The sequence below is a fragment of the Lithobates pipiens genome, unplaced genomic scaffold (assembly GCF_037356315.1).
Source record: "Lithobates pipiens isolate NorthernLeopardFrog02 unplaced genomic scaffold, aLitPip1_a1.2 Scaffold_23, whole genome shotgun sequence".
NCBI lineage: Eukaryota > Metazoa > Chordata > Amphibia > Anura > Ranidae > Lithobates > Lithobates pipiens.
This window is the reverse complement of record NW_027507785.1, coordinates 150,395,163-150,408,817: the sequence shown is the minus strand read 5'-3', so window position 1 is coordinate 150,408,817 and position 13,655 is coordinate 150,395,163.

The following is a 13,655-nucleotide window of genomic DNA, read 5'->3' as shown; positions in this document are numbered from 1 at the left end:
ATCATGGGGGATCAATGTATGTGTTTTGTGGAAAGTGGCTGAGATGAAGGGGTTGCAGCCCCAAAACATGTACATTGATTCCCCATGATGGGAGATAGCACATGTTGACACACTGTGTGCATCTTCCAAATTTGGCTTTTCCAGGGGTGACACCCCATGTGATGAAGGCAATATCAGCCCAGTTTGTACATACTCATGTCTGATATTGTCTTCACTTTTCAAAGTTGAACTTTGTAAGTTCCTGTGTTCTGTATGTTACACTTTGATTCATGCCTGTTTACACAAAAACACCAAGTTACCCAAAAATTACCTTAAATAATGTTTTTGGTACACCCAATATGTTGGTTTGTTGTAAAACCCTTTTCTAAACGCACATGTGAATGTGCTTTGATTAAACAGTGAAATTATCAACACTGTGTGGCTTCCTTTTTCAATCCGCAAAAGCAGTATTTGGAGTAAAGTTGTTGTTTTCAGTGACAATGGGTGTTATTTACTAAAGGCAACTCCACTTTGCACTCCAAGTGCAGTTTTAGGTGCACTTTTGCAGTGCACTTGTAGTGCCTAGTAAATAACACCCACAGTGATGTGTACATTTTCACAATCATGCCATTTTCTGTCATGGTGCTGAAAATGAGCAAGATTTTGGTCAGTAATGCACTACATACATTAGTTAACAAAAACAAGGTGTGTGTGTAGCAGACCCACAACATAATAAGCTTATCTGAAGAAGAGACTGTCCCCTCATCTCGCTCAGAACTTGGGTTTGCACTGTTGGAGAAAAAGGCACAACAAGAAAAAACATAAATTTACCTAGGAGACACCTAAAACCAAGCCAAGCAGTAAATGAAAACAAAGATTATTGTAGTTTCAAAGAAAAATGTATTCCAAAAATGCCGCTCAGACATTGTCTGGCATATCAATGGCCCCCCTACCCACAAAGTACTCCATGTATTGGTTTCTGACCTTCTCATTTTCAAGCAAGTCTGCATCTTGGACAACTGAGACCGCATAGTTTGCAGAATGTCTTTTTAGGAAATTGTGCAGAACACAGCAGGCCAGCACAATGTGATTGATTTTGTATTCCGCCATGTGGATAGGCGTTAAAAAAAGGCGGAACCGGCTGGCCAGTATTCCAAAAGTGTTCTTCACCACTCTTCTGGCTCTGGACAGCCGGAAATTAAAAATCCTCTGCTCCGGGGTGAGTGTCCTCATCGGGAAAGGCCGCATCAGATGGTTTGCCAGGGCAAACGCCTCATCCGCGACGAAGACGAATGGGAGTCCTTCCTGATTCTCTTCTGGGGGTGGCAAGCCCAGACTGCCACTCTGGAGACGCCAGTAGCACTCCGTCCGTGAGAACACTCCACCATCCGACATCCGCCCATTTTGCCCCACGGCCACATACAAGAAGTCATAGGTCGCAGACACCACCGCCAACATCACGATACTATTAAACTCCTTGTAGTTAAAATAGTACGACCCCGAGTTGGGTGGTGGGACGATGCGGACGTGTTTCCCATCAATTGCACCTCCACAATTGGGAAAGTCCCAACGACTAGGAAAGTGGGAGGCCACAGTCTGGCATTCCTGTGGCGTTGAAGGAAACTGTGGAGTGAAACAAGACAAAAAATTGGTAATTTTGCAAATCAACATTGCAAGCAGATTAGACACCAACATTTTTGGCCAAGATCAGTATAACATTTTGGGAAATGAGTATTTAAAGCCTAAAGTATAAGGTCCCCTTATCAGAGTCATCACCCCCCCCCCCATCCCCCCATCTGATGGGCCCTTGCTAAAAATGAGGGGGGGGGATGTTTTGGACAGGTAACCCTCTCCACTTGATTGAGAGCTGAATGCCTAAATAATGTGTGATACTTTGGGCAGCCCCTCCTTACTTACACTATTGGCAGCCCACCGGACAGGTAAGAAGTGTCATAATACCAAAAAGAAAACAAAATGGAAGCACATGTTCACATTCTGCTATTACATATCAAGATAATAATAGGGGGAAAAACCCACAAAATTATAGCATTTGAAAGTATTGAGGCAGGCCCTTGCACTACATGCTTTGATGAATTCATCCATAAATGTGACCAGCAAAAAGGTAGATATAGTGGGTATTGGGTTTGGTAAAGTCCGCAGAGTATATGAATTAGAGCATATTGCAATGATGGTAATTCGAGAATGAGGAAATAAATGCAAGACATTAGCAATCATTAAATACATAGAATGTGATGTTAAAGGATAAAACTTACCTTCATATAGTCCTTCTGCAGGACCTGAATGATGGCAGAACAGGTCTCTGGAATAATGATCCCCAGTGCCTGGGGGGAGATGCCTGTAGAGAACTTGAGGTCCTGAAGGCTTCTCCCTGTCGCCAAATAGCGCAACGTGGCGATGAGCCTCTGCTCCGGAGTGATGGCTTGCCGCATGCAGGTATCCTGCCTGGTGATATAAGGGGTCAGCAAAGCCAGCAGATGGTGAAAAACGGGGTCCGTCATCCGGAGATAATTCCTGAAATCATCAGGATTATTCTCCCGGATCTCACGGAGAAAAGGCATGTGCGAGAACTGGTCACGCTGGCGCAACCAATTCTTGGACCGGGCTTGTGTCAAAGTAAGAACCCCAACACGAAGCCCCTGCACAGCACAAACTCTACAACGAGTACATAGACGAAACATGGTTTGAAAACGGTCGGCTGGTCAGAACGGACAACAGAAAGCACCGATAAACAGCAATGCCTGAAAGAACGACCTGAATAGCAGAAGCAAGCAGACAATAAGCAATGCAAATCAAAGCATACTATACCAAGATATAGTCCACAATGAGAAACAAATGCTTACTGACTACACGCACTGATTATCAGATACGCAAAGACAAGCAGAACCTGAAGAGCAGTAGCGAACTGAAGCACAAATCTGAAAAGCGCGAATCGTCTCTCACCAAACTTCTACTAACACGCGATACACACGAGATCAGCAGAAGGAGCCCAAAGGGTGCTGGACGTGGTGCTGAACTTCCTTTTTCTAGTCCCATCGTACGCGGCTTACGTCACCGCGTTCGTGGCAACCGGAAATTCCGACAACTTGGTCCGACCGTGTGAATGCAACATCACTTCCCAACCTCGTCCAGAATTAATCCGTCGGAATAACTCCGATGGATTTGGATGTCGGAATCGACCGACCGTGTGTACAAGGGCTTAGACCGTCCTCAAGAATCAAGATAACATTTATTGCATATTCAAGAGCAATGATTACATTTGCATTACAGGCTCATATGGTCATCATCTCTGAGGAGAATATAATGGTACATGTCTTATATAGGCCCTCGGACACCCCATTTTCATGTTAGAATGTCCAATCAGGTGTATTTTAACTTTATTCTGAACACAACAGGAAAAGTGGAAATATTCGTCACAGACTTATCTTATCTTACATTCGCATATGGTTATACAGGATACTGACTTGGAAACTCCCCAAGCCATCACAGAAATACAGGATGTATTCAAATAATGCAAGTCTAAGCATAATTATAATCATACAAAATGGCATTTTAATGGCTGACATTTAAAGTATATTTCTCTAACACTGACTTGCACAGTAAAGCCATAATGTGCTAGTATGCACTGCATACTAGCATATTATGTGAAATGTATCAGCAAAGAACCCCTCGTCGTTCCCACTAAGGCTACATCCATCTAAACACATCTTACTTCTGGGTGCACATACTCCAGCTGTGTGATTGGCCAGAGCATGAGCATGCAGCTTGTTTGTCACAGCACAGGGCTCTGGAGAAACGGCACGGATGTCTGTTCCTTTAAAGCACATGCACCAATGACGTCATTGGCTGCAGATACAGTAAATATCTCCTATATGGCACATGTTGAGAAGATATTTACAGTACCTATAGGTAAGTCTTATTATAAGCTTACCTATAGGTATAAACAATACATGGAAGTTCATTGATTGTACAATCTCCTTTAGGCCTCATTCATTCACCCCCATCAAATCATTCCCTGCATCTATTACCTTTTGTACCACCACCCCCTCCCTTTAGAATGTAAGCTCTACGAGCAGGGCCCTCCTGTAACTTCTGTATTGAACTGTACTGTAATTGTTCTGTCCCCCCTCTACATTCTAAAGCGCTGCGTAAACTGTTGGCGCTATATAAATTGCTTATAATAATAATTTAGGCTAGGCTCACACTTGTGCAGGCCGTGCAGCCCGCATTTGCTTGTGCACAACAGCCCATTCATTACCACTGGCAGCCATTGGCTCCTGCTGCCATGCTGCCAGTGGTAAAGCTGGACATTTTTTTACCCAGGGCAAAGACTCTGTCATCCCCCTTCCCCTCCAAAAAAGGATGGTGTCAATAGGGCAGAAGTTGGTGTCAGTGGGCCAGTGGACAGTGTCAGTAGTTTTTAATTTTTATTATTATATTACTTTGTACAAAAAATTTTAAATTTACTGACAGAACGCATTTTTTTTACTGAGAACCTGAAATATCCCAGAAACTCCTATTAGAAACTAAGAGAGGAAGAGGGGATGGAGGGAGAGAGGCAGAAGTGGGAGAAGGGAGAAGGAAAAGATGAAGGTGGGACAGGAATAGGAGGGAAAGAAAGAGAAGGGAAAGTAGGAGAGAGATGGATAAAGGGGAGAGTTAGGAGGGGGCAAAGGAAGGGAGGTGAAAAATGTAGGTGTGCGGGGGGGGGGGGGGGGGGGTTAGGGAGAGGGTGGTGAGAGAGAAAGTGAGGGGGGAGAGGGAAGGTGAGAAAGAGAGGGGGTGGGAAAGAGAGAGAGGGAGGTGAGATGGGGATGAGAAAGAAAAAGGGGGTGAGAGAGGCGGAGGTGAGGGGAGCTGAGAGAGGGGGTGAGAGAAAGAGGATATGAAAGGGGAAGTGAAAGAGAAGAGAGGTGAGAGAAGAGAGATAGAGAGGGTGTCAAAGATAAAAAGGAGAGGGGAGAGGACTCCCCTGTCCCCCCTAATACACCAGGAAACAACCCCCCCCCCCATTCCTCCCAAAATTACAGCTTCCAAATGTTTACAATGTACCTGGATGCTATCAGCAGGGTTCCCTGATCACTGCATTATCTGTGGTGAATTAGTCAGTGCTTTGTCATGTCATCTAATCATCATATCTACCTATAAGGGGATAGTATTTAATAGCAGAGGGTAAGGACATTGTTTGCTAGGGAAGGGTTTGCAATGGAAGAGGGGACACGTCCTTTTCTAATTGGAGCCAACCCTTTTCCGAGGTTTGTTTAATCCAATCCAATGTCCTCAGATGGTGTACTATATAAGAATATTTAAAAGATCAGGAAAACCTATGCCTCCACTCTCCTTTGGTTAGGTCAGGAAGAGGTATGATAGACGTCTAGTCTTATAGCCACATAGAAAATTAAGAAATTCTGCTATAACTGTTCAGAGGAAGGACCACAGAATGGCTACCGGAAGGGTCTGTAGGAGATAGAATATTCTCGGCAAAACTGACATTCTCAATGTATTATTGCTCCCCAACCACAAAAAAAACTGTTGGTGCCAGCATTTAAAGTCTAGTCTTATTGTTTGTCAGCCATGGCCTGAATTTTTTCTTTAACCCTTTCCCACTATAGCTAGAGCTATATTTGTAGAGCACGGCTCTCCAGTTCTGGGAGGATGTCTATGAATGTCCTCCCACATGTGCACCTCCTTCGCGCCCTTGGGATGTGCTTTTTGACTACAGATCGGGGTAAAGGGCCAATCACAGCAGCCCTTTACCATGTGATCAGCTGGGTCCACTCATAGCTGGTCACATGTAAACAAATTTGCCAGTTATCATCATTCCTTTCCTCACAGGCTATCACTGTGTGAGAGATAGAGAAAAATAAAAGAAAAACTGCACATAGAGATCGATAAGCTGCCAACACTCCACTAGACAATATAGTGCAAAGAAACATGTAAACAAATTAGTGTAGCGCTCAAAATGGTGAATATAAAAGTAAATGAATGAATGTAAAAAGTCAATGTCAATTCAACAGTGAACATTGAGTGAATGAACAACCCATATATATAAGTGCAAACAATTATATGAAAAAAATGTTCAAAAGTCCAAATTCATATGGAGACACAAAGAGGCGGTTAATCCGAAAAATAAACGACCATAGAAAGTCTTTCTTGATGTGTACAGGGAAATTTATAAAATATGGATCCCAAAAAGTGCAGTAGAAAGTGATAAGGTTGGCACGGTTACCAGAGGTGATGGACACACATAAGCCACGTACACACGTAGCGGTATGTCTGACGTACTTAGTCTGGCGGACTTCCTGCCAGACTGTCCGTCGGACTCTCCGAACGGGCTACTTGCCCACACACAGCACTTTTTGAGCGGACTAATACGGCGTACTAAGTCCGCCGTACTATCCGCCCTACTTTTGAAATGAACGGACTCGCCCACACACGCAGAGGAAAGTCCGCTCATTTCGAGCGCGGACAATCCGGCCGTGTGTATGCCAGTCCGCCGTACTTTTGAAATGAGCGGACTTTTCCCGCCCCTTTTCCCGCGGGAAAAGTCCGCTCATTTCGAGCACGTCTCCAGGTAGGCGGGGCCCGCGAAGGAGACGTCGCTGGCCCCGCCGCCTGGTATGGACTTAAAGGGGAACCCAACGCTGAAAAAAATTGGCGTGGGGGTCCCCCCCAAGTCCACAACAGACCCTTGTCCGAGCACGCTACCCGGCCGGCCAGGAAAGGGGGGGCGAGCGAGCGCCCCCCCCCCCTCCTTAACCGTACCAGGCCGCGTGCCCTCAACATGGGGGGTGCCTTGGGGAAGGGGGGGCCACACGGCCCCCCCACCCCAAAGCACCTTGTCCCCATGTTGATGAGGACAAGGGCCTCTTCCCGACAACCCTGGCCGTTGGTTGTCGAGGTCTGCGGGCAGGGGGCTTATCGGAATCCGGGAGCCCCCTTTAATAAGGGGGCCCCCGGATACCGCCCCCCCCACCCTATGTGAATGAGTATGGGGTACAATGTACCCCTACCCATTCACCTGTGAAAAAAAATGTACAAAAAAACACAACACACAAGGGTTAAAATAGTTTATTGCACAGCTCCGGGAGTCTTCCGTATTCGGGGGTCTTCTCGCCGGACTCCTCCGCTATCTTCTTGTAGCTCTTTTGCTAGCGGAGGAGTCCGGCTTTCTTCCTCGCCGCCGGCCTCTTCTTCCGACTTCGGGGGTCTTGTCCCCCTCTTCCGGTCTTCTGTCGCCGCCGCCGCTGCCTTCCGTTCTTCTTCTTCTTCTCCAGGAGATGTTGACTCGACGATCTCTCCGGCTGCAATGCCAGGGACGCGCTGCGCTGCCACTTATATAGGGACAAGGGGCGGTGTCACATGGGTTTATGTCACATGGGTTGGTGTCACAATTTGACCCCGCCCCCTTACGATGTCACAGTCCCGGAGGATGCTGGGACTGTCGCCATGTGACATCAACCCATGTGACCAACCCATGTGACATAAACCCATGTGACACCGCCCCTTGTCCCTATATAAGTGGCAGCGCAGCGCGTCCCTGGCATTGCGGCCGGAGAGATCGTCGAGTCAACATGTGCTGGAGAAGAAGAAGAAGAACGGAAGGCGGCGGCGGCGGTGACAGAAGACCGGGCCACCGCCTGTAAAAGAGCTATAAGAAGGCGCGGTGGCCCGGCAGAAGAACCGAAGAGGGGGACAAGACCCCCGAAGTCGGAAGAAGAGGCCGGCGGCGAGGAAGAAAGCCGGACTCCTCCGCTAGCAAAAGAGCTACAAGAAGATAGCGGAGGAGTCCGGCGAGAAGACCCCCGAAGACGGAAGACCCCCGGAGCTGTGCAATAAAGTATTTTATCTCGTGTGTTGTGTTTTTTTTGTACTTTTATTTTACAGGTGAATGGGTAGGGGTACATTGTACCCCATACTCATTCACATAGGGTGGGGGGCCGGTATCCGGGGGCCCCCTTATTAAAGGGGGCTCCCGGATTCCGATAAGCCCCCTGCCCGCAGACCCCGACAACCAACGGCCAGGTTAGTCGGGAAGAGGCCCTTGTCCTCATCAACATGGGGACAAGGTGCTTTGGGGTGGGGGGGCCGCGCGGCCCCCCCTTCCCCAAGGCACCCCCCATGTTGAGGGCACGTGGCCTGGTACGGCTCAGGAGGGGGGACGCTCGCTCGCCCCCCCTTTCCTGGCCGGCCGGGTAGCGTGCTCGGACAAGGGTCTGTTGTGGACTTGGGGGGGACCCCCACGCTGATTTTTTTCGGCGTTGGGGTTCCCCTTTAAGTCCATACCAGGTGGCGGGGCCAGCAACGTCTCCTTCGCGGGCTCCGCCTACCTGGAGACCCGCTCAAAATGAGCGGACTTTTCCCGCGGGAAAAGGGGCGGGAAAAGTCCGCTCATTTCAAAAGTACGGCGGACTGGCATACACACGGCCGGATTGTCCGCCGAAATGCGATTCCGGCGGGAAGATTGGAGTGCAACACGGCATTCTAAGTCCGCCGTACTTTCGGGTCAAAAAAGTATGCCGGAGGCTACACACGGGGGGATTGTTTGGCGGACTTGAGTTTGCCGGACTTTTCCACCGGATTGTTTGATCGTGTGTACGCGGCATTACTGTGACAGAGGCTTTTGGAGAGGACTGAATGCTAGCCTCCTTCATACCGATTATGGGCCCTGGCATTTGGGGGAACAGTGCCCTTTGTGAGCTGTATGCCTGGGGACCTTTGAGGTGTTGTTACTTTAGATTCAGGTCCTTGTCCCCCAAGACACACAGACTCATGGAACCCTGTATATGCCATATTAGAAATAGTGACTAACAAAATATATCTTGGATTACTTAAAATGGGACAGTAATATTTATCCATAATATCTCCCAGGATATATGTAAAGAATATTCTTGGTTTGATGGGTTCTGAACTCAACGTGTTAGTTGAGAGAGCTGATCACATTGGCTTCTAGAACTGGGTAGGAGCCGGACAGTCTACTCCTACTATAGTTTGTTGCCTACTAGGCTGAGGAGGGGGGAGATCTGTCAGGGCTGGCTTAGCCCTTCCTTCTCTGGGCTGGCTACTCAGCTGTCAGCTAATTGCCAGCTCTCATCTCTCTCCACAGTTACCCAGCTGTTCTTGATCCTGCTCATCTGACCTGCCTACTTAAAGCTGTCCAGCTCACTTTATCTCTGCCTTCGCCTTGGTCACATCAGTAGAAACCATCTCCTGCGTTCCTGTTTAAAGACTGGCTTGCTGACATCCCTTCTGGCTCCTTATCCTGCTTGCTGTTCCTCTACTTGGCCTGGCTGATTACCCGATTTGGTTACTGAACTCTGGCCTGGCTGACTACTCGATCCAATTACTGGACTCTGGCTGTGCTTTGACTATGCTTACTCTATTTACCTTTTTATTTTTTATTAAACAAGTGTGATCTAATTGTACTTCTGTCTCGGTCTGGTTCATGGTTTCTGACAAGATCACTGTTTGTATTGTTAATTGTAATTAGCTCCTGCTATTGTGAGAAGGTGTCCTGTGTTTATACTAATTTGTGAAGCTCTGTGACAACAAGTCTGACCTGTAGTGAAATCCTGATTAATCATAACAGTACTCAGGAGGGCACGGAGTCACATTGGCTACTTTAAGGGATTAGTTAATTAGCTCATGTTAATTAGGTTTCTGGTTACAGTTTTATTGTAAGTGTCAGGAAAGGGTCCGTCCGCTGGTAAGATCTATCATTTGTCGTGCTGTACTGAGGTCCATCAGCAGGTGTCACCTGACAGTTTGGAACTGCCAGGGGAGTCTTTCCCTGCTGGTGTTATGTCATCATTGAGCTGCAGTACTGATGTCCACCAGCGGATGGATCCTGGCAGTATGGAGCAGACATAACTTCCTGCACTCAGGTGTTACGTCAGGACAATTACTGACAGTCTAATAAATACCCTGCAAGCCCTCACATGCTTGCCTTGGTATCTCTCTCCCTGCGCCCCCTGTTATCCTGACCTTGAGCCTGCACCTGACCTGATCAGATCCAATCCCTATCCCAAGCCCATCCTGGACCTGTCACTCCTGTTACCTGATTATCTTGGATCCCTGACCTGTAGCCTATCCATCTGTCCTCTACCTGTCCTGTTGATTTCCCATCCTTACCCATCTGCTGACCTCCCTGTGTATGACCTTGGCATGGCTTTTGTTACGATTCCGGTATTTCCCGTTTATTTGTATATACCATTTTTTGAGGAATCATACTGGTTTGCTGGGCTCGCTAAGATGGATTTTAATGAAATTATCTATTATTCTGTGCTGGCGGGATGGTGAATATTGCTGCCAGACCTTAAAAGATTGGATCAGTGACCAGGTTTATATGTAATTTGAAGATGTTCAGCCTCTGATTCAGTTATGTGCAAAACCAGCCCGTCATGTATTCCCGAAGGAAGTGATGATTTTTCTCCCCCCTTCAATTATGGCCAAGTTGAATCTCTGGTATGGTTGTTAGAGGACGATCCAGCCTTTTTCATGGAATGTTATTCCTCTTGTTCGCAGAAGGTGTTGTCTGATTGCATCCATTCAGTGCAATCCCTGGTTAGTCAGGCTGTGTCTGAATCAACGTTTGTTCAACCTGTGCTACAGGCATGGTCATATCTCCTGTATTTAGCCAAGCCACAACATTCCAGCCCTGCCATTAATCACCTGCCTTCCCAAGAATCTATCTCCCCGTCGCCTATGGCAACCTCAGCTACAGCCCAGTTTACACAGCTTCCTACCAAATACTATTACCCAGTCTCCATTTGTTGCACCTATCCTACCTTCAATCCACCTGCCTCTTCCCTTTCACTTGTAACAATCCCACAAAGCCCTCCTCCAGCCACTGTTCCCTGGTCTTCCTTTTGCCCAACTACATCCTTTTCTCACATCCCCGCTGTTACCTACAAATCTGCAGTGGCCAAGCCAAAAAAGAAACAAAAGTCCTTTCCGACTCATACCATCCTGCCAGTAACCCAACCTACCTGCACACCAACCAACCTGTTCCAGCCTGCATTCATACGAGTTGAACCTTTTTTTTTTTTTTTTTTGTGGTTGAACTTGATGGACATGTGTCTTTTTTCAACCTGACTAACTATGTAACCTGATGACCCACCTAAATCTGCCAACCCAGTGCCTGCTACCCAGTCTGACATCCCAGTACCTGCTATCCAGTCTGATGTCCCCACTTCCCAGTCTGATGTGCCTGCCTTCCAGTCTGATGTCCTGGTACCTGCCTTCCAGTCTGATGTTTTGGTACCTGCCTTCCAGTCTGATGTCCTGGTACCTGCCTTCCAGTCTGATGTCCTGGTACCTGCCTTCCAATCTGATATCTCGGTGCCTGCCTTTCAGCCTGATGTCTCGGTGCCTGCCTTTCAGCCTGATGTCTCGATGCCTGCCTTTCAGCCTGATGTCTCGTGCCTGCCTTTCAGCCTGATGTCTCGGTGCCTGCCTTTCAGCCTGATGTCTCGGTGCCTGCCTTTCAGCCTGATGTCTCGGTGCCTGCCTTTCAGCCTGATGTCTCAGTGCCCTCTTTCCAGTCTGATGTCTCAGTGTGTGTCTTTCATCCTAAGGTCTCGGTGCCTGTCTTTGTCTGATGTCTCAGTGCCTGCCTTTCAGTCTGATGTCTCGGTGCCTGCCTTTCAGTCGGATGTCTCGGTGCCTGCCTTTCAGTCTGATGTCTCGATACCTGCCTTTCAGTCTGATGTCTCGGTGCCTGCCTTGCAGCCTGATGTCTCAGTGCCCGCTTTCCAGTCTAATGTCTCGGTGTCTGTCTTTCAGCCTGATGTCTCTGTGCCTGCCTTTCAGCCTGATGTCTCGTGCTTGCCTTTCAGCCTGATGTCTCGTGCTCGCCTTTCAGCCTGATGTCTCGGTGCCTGCGTTCCAGCCTGATGTCTCTGCTTTCTAGTCTAATGTGCCCGCTTTCTAGTCTGATGTGCCCGCTTTCTAGTCTGATGTGCCCGCTTTCCAGTCTGATGTGCCTGCTTTCCAGTCTGATGTCTCGGTGCCCGTCTTCCAGCCTGATGTCTCGGTGCATGCCTTCCAGCCTGATGTCTTGTTGCCTGGCTTACAGCCTGATGTCTTGCTGCCTGCCTTCCTTCCTGATGTCTCGCTGCCTGCCTTCCAGCCTTATGTGAGACTGATGTCTTGTTGCCTGGCTTACAGCCTGATGTCTTGCTGCCTGCCTTCCAGCCTGATGTCTTGCTGCCTGCCTTCCAGCCTGATGTCTTGGTGCCTGCCTTCCAGCCTGATGTCTTGGTGCCTGCCTTCCAGCCTGATGTCTCGGTGCCTGCCTTCCAGCCTGATGCCTGATTTCTCGTTGCCTGCCTTCCAGCCTGATGTCTTGGTGCCTGCCTTCCAGCCTGATGTCTCCGCTTTCCAGTCTGATGTCTTGGTGCCTGCCTTCCAGCCTGATGTCTTGGTGCCTGCCTTCCAGCCTAATGTCTCCCCTTTCCAGTCTGATGTCTCGGTGCCTGCCTTCCAGTCTGATGTCTTGGTGCCTGCCTTCCAGGCGGATGTCTTGGTGCCTGCCTTCCAGGCTGATGTCTCAGTGCCTGCCTTCCAGCCTGATGTCTTGATATTGGTGTCCCAGTCTGTTAAACCGATGCCCGTTACTATGCTTGCTGAGCTAGTGCCAGTTACACAGCTTGCCAGTAGGGAGCCTGCTGCCCAGCTCAATGACCCGGAGCTCGCTGTCTGCCCTGATGTGCCCGCTGTCTGCACGGATGTGCCCGCTGTCTGCCCAGATGTGTCTGATGACCAGCCTGAAGTACTGTCTTCCACCGTTCTGCTCGATGCCATAGACTATGGACAATTAAAACTAGTTGGAGGGTCCAGAGGCCTCTCCTTTAGGGGGGTTACTGTCAGGAAAGGGTCCGTCCACTGGTAAGATATATCATTTGGTGTGCAGTACTGAGGTCCACCAGCTGTGTCTCCTGGCAGTTTGGAGCTGTCAGGGGTGTCTTTTCCTGCTGGTGTTATGTCATTGAGCCGCAGTACTGGCGTCCACCAGCGGATGGATCCTGGCAGTATGGAGCAGACAACACTTCCTGCGCTCAGGTGTTATGTGAGGACAATTACTGACAGTCTCATAAATACCCAGCAAGCCCTCACATGCTTGCCTTGGTATCTCTCTCCCTGTGCCCCCTGTTATCTTGGCCTTGAGCCTGCACCTGACCTGACCTGACATGACCTGATCCGATCCGATCCCTATCCCGAGCCCATCCTGGACATGTCCCTGCTGTTACCTGATTAACGGGAATATCTACCCTGTAGCCTATCCATCTGTCCTCACCCTGTTGGTTTTCTGTCCTTACTCATCTGCTGACCTCCCTGTGTATGACCTTGGCCTGGCTTTTGTTATGATTCCGGTATTTCTGGTTTATTTGTATATACCATTTGTGGGTCTGTGGTTGGTTGTGCACTGTTTATAGTCACTTACTTGTTACCAATTTTTTTTTTTTTTTAAATGCCAGTCTTTTTATTTGTAGATTACAATTGAGATCAAATCCCCATGGGCTACTGGTTCTTAGCACCAGGATTCTACAAAAATAAAGACTTTTTTTAACTTAAACTTTTCATAAACGTATAACTTAAAAATTGTCATTTACGGAGAAACTTGACAATACTAGGTAATGTTTAATGCAACAAAAAGA